This window comes from Chiloscyllium plagiosum, chromosome 7, assembly GCF_004010195.1.
Source record: "Chiloscyllium plagiosum isolate BGI_BamShark_2017 chromosome 7, ASM401019v2, whole genome shotgun sequence".
Taxonomy (NCBI): domain Eukaryota; kingdom Metazoa; phylum Chordata; class Chondrichthyes; order Orectolobiformes; family Hemiscylliidae; genus Chiloscyllium; species Chiloscyllium plagiosum.
The window spans coordinates 115,406,252-115,409,662 of record NC_057716.1 but is presented as its reverse complement, the minus strand read 5'-3'; the positions used below and the strand labels follow the sequence as shown (position 1 = coordinate 115,409,662).

The following is a 3,411-nucleotide window of genomic DNA, read 5'->3' as shown; positions in this document are numbered from 1 at the left end:
ACTCATTCGTGCACGCACTCTGAATCCAACCGACATGCAGTTTCATACTTACACTCTCAATCACACACACACTCACACGACAATGGACACTCACGCATGCCATATACACACAGAGAAGCACCAGTACATACACACTCACTCGCACTAACACAGACACACACACAAACACGCACACAAACAGGAAAGAAGGGTGTGTAGATGTTATAGAATTGACTTGCACAAACCACAGTAGACGCTCCATAAATTTTCAGATTGAAATATCAGAGATGTTTCTCGTTAAAGGAGGCCTACGTGCAGACATGTGCTGCGAGGCATCAAATGATACTGTGGAAAGGTGAGAGAGGTTCCAGGATTTGAATGGTCTTCTCCTGTTCCTATGTTTTACTCGTGGATATGAAGAGTTAGTGTTACACCAAATGGAAGAGGAATCATTAAAGACCAATCGCTAGTCTTCCTTATTAAATTGGAGATGAAATTGAGCGAGGCTTCTAATTAAACTAGACAAGTCGATCGAAGGATAAATATGTTATTACCTAAGAACATTACATCAGGGAGGAAGCTGTACAGAGAGGGAGCCATGCTTTTTAAAGGAGTTGAAGATGTTGTCCAGAGGAATGACAAATTTTATTTTAGAATGAGACGTGAAGGCACAGTTCCAGCGCTTGAGAGTTAAATGTTAGCAAGGAAATACCGAATCAGAAAAGTAAGAAGAGCTAAGAGGGGACATGAGATGTCGTTGGCAGATTCGAGAAAGGAAAAGTGTACGGTTGTCTATACGTATATCGGTTTGAAGAATGGCGAGAATAAGATTAGGGTCAATCAAGGATAGTAGTTGGAAGTTGTGGGTGGAGTCAAAGGAGATTGGCGAAGAGCTAAATGAATATGTCTCTTCAGGAAACATGTTGTCATGGAGGAAACTGCGATACAGGCTAATAGACAAAAAGGGATTGAGGTTCTCAAGGAGGAGGTGTTAGCAATTTTAGACACTGAGAAAACCAGTATGTCCGCCGGACCGAATGAGATTGATCCCAGGATTCCCTGGGAAGCCAGGAAGGAGAGTGCAGAGCCGTTGACGTTGATCTTTATGTCGTCATTGTCTGTAGAATTAGTGCCAGAAGATTGGAGGATTGCAAATGTTGTTCCCTTGTTCAAGAAGGGTAATAGAGACAACCATAGCAATTATAGAGCAGTGCGCCTTATTTCGGCTGTGGGTAAAGTCTTGGAAAGGATTGTAAGAGATATTATTTACAATCATCGAGAAATGAATAAATTGATAAGAGATAGGCAATACGATTTTGTGAAGTGTAGGTCGTGCCTCACCAAACTTATTGGGTTCTTTGAGCAAGTGACCGAAAAGGTGGATGATGGTAAGGCGACTGATGTGGTGGATATGGATTTCAGAAAGGCTTTTGGCAAATTCGCTACCGTGGCTATTGCATAAAATGCAGGGGCGAGGCTTTGAGGGTGATCGGGCAGTTTGAATCAGAAATTGGCTAGCTGCAAGAGACACAGAATGGGGTTGATGGGAAATGTTCATCCTGGAGTTCAGCGACTCGTGTGCACGGCAATGATCTGCTTTGCAGCAACAGTTGATTTTCATTTTTTTCATGAATGACCTCAATGAGGGCATAGTATCATGAGTTAGTAAAGTTGTGGAAGACCCTGTGGTCGTTAGAGTTGTGCATAGTGCTGACGGATGAAGTAACACAAATGCAGGTAACTGTGCTAATGGTACGATGCTTGGTAGTGTAGATGAGTAGAGGGATCACAGTTTCCATGAACGTTTGCCCATGGGCGTAGCCACCCAGGTAAGGGGGTAGCTCAGAAGGCATACGGTGTGGTAGCTTTTATTATGAGAGGGACTGCATTTCACAGCCATGATGTGATGCTGCATGTGTACTTACCTCTGGTGAGGCTGCAAATTGCAGAATTGCTTACAGTTCTGGTTAGAAGATGGATGTGGAAGTTACAGAGAGGGTTCAGAGGACATTTACCAGGATGCTGCCTGGTATGGAGGGAAGGTCTTACTGGGAAAGCTTGAAGGATTTGAGGCTGTTTTCGTCAGAGAGAAAAAGTTTGAGAGGCGACTTATTGAGACGTATAAGGTAATCAGAGTGTTAGATCGGGTGGACGGTAAGAGCATTGGTATGTGTATGGAATGTGCTGCCAGAAGAAGTGTGGAGGCTGGTGCAATTGCATCATTTTAGAGGCATTTCCATGGTACATGAATAGGAAGGGCTTGGGGGGCATATGGGCCGGGTGCTGGCAGGTGTGAATAGATTGTTGCTCACATCCAGGAAAACAGCGTGGTGCTTGCTCGGTGTGGTTGACGAGAGAGTTGTGCTTCCATTAATGTCACCTTTGTAGATTTGCTTACAGGAACTGCAATTCTGTCCTTGGCTGCTCTGTAGACGTATAGGTGGATGTATCGGTGAAAATGGTGACTTTCCTCCTGGGTTTCGTCCATAGAAAACCCATCCAGTGTGAGGGAAGTTTGCACAAATTCACTGCCAGTCGTTTTGTCGAATATGGAATATTTATGGGCCGCAGCCTGACAGGGAAATTTAACCGTTTCCAATCAACAAAACATATGCCTTTAAAATAAAATGATATGGGAAAACTGCAGGCAAAGTGAATTGCTTCCATTTCGTAAACAATGTTCGCATGTACACGAGGGGCCAAAGCATCTGTTTCGATGCTATATACCTCTTGGACCCTTTGAACAATTCTCTATTCATTGAGCTTGTCCTTTCAGCAATACGAGACAAGAATAGAGACCTCCTTCACCCTCTCCCACTTATTGTGCCTTCCTGCCAAGTTGCCCATCACCCGAGACCCCAGAAAAGCACCATTCCCTTCCATGGTCCTCGAACTCAAACCTGTGATGACTGATATTCACTGAGGTTATGACCAGACTGACTAATTGTCTGCACTTTATTCGGATCCCTCCTCATTTTTTGTCACTGCATTCACCCCATAATAACTCAGGGATAAAACTGTGCATCATCTCAACCTTGTCACCGTGATTCCAGCGTGTTCACCTGAAGGGTAAGACGCTGGTTAAATGTTCACGCAAATTGGTAACCAATGGTGAAAATAGTGCCCGATGACGTCGATACCACATGTGCAGATGAGTGGGTGAATTGCTTCAAACTCCCAGCTGACTTGACCTTTCGATCTCTTTGCGTCATTTAGAGTGCTTATTTCTACTACGTTATGGCACCTCCCAGCCCCGTCATACCTTTACAGTGTCGTCAACACCATAACGTTTTACGGATGGCTTATGTCTCTCAAATCAATTCTGCATTTTCCTGACATGTCTGCATTTTGTCCATTCCTCCGTCTTTCAGAAAGCTTGCTTTTATGTGTGGCATGGCTGGATCGAACAACATTCTGCAAAATTAAAAATGC

General features: G+C 44.0%; 2 long non-coding RNA genes across 2 annotated transcripts in view; both read left to right on the top strand.

Annotated features, from left to right (window-relative positions):
* The window catches only part of LOC122551873, a 600,020-nt gene extending 597,570 nt beyond the window's left edge, over positions 1-2,450 (top strand). Inside the window, exon 4 of the long non-coding RNA XR_006312222.1 lies at positions 2,380-2,450. This is a non-coding gene — a long non-coding RNA (uncharacterized LOC122551873). The remainder of the gene's footprint in view (positions 1-2,379) is intronic.
* Positions 1-3,411, top strand: part of LOC122551875 — a 1,022,930-nt gene that overhangs the window by 618,807 nt on the left and 400,712 nt on the right. The gene's annotated exons all lie outside the window — the stretch shown is intronic.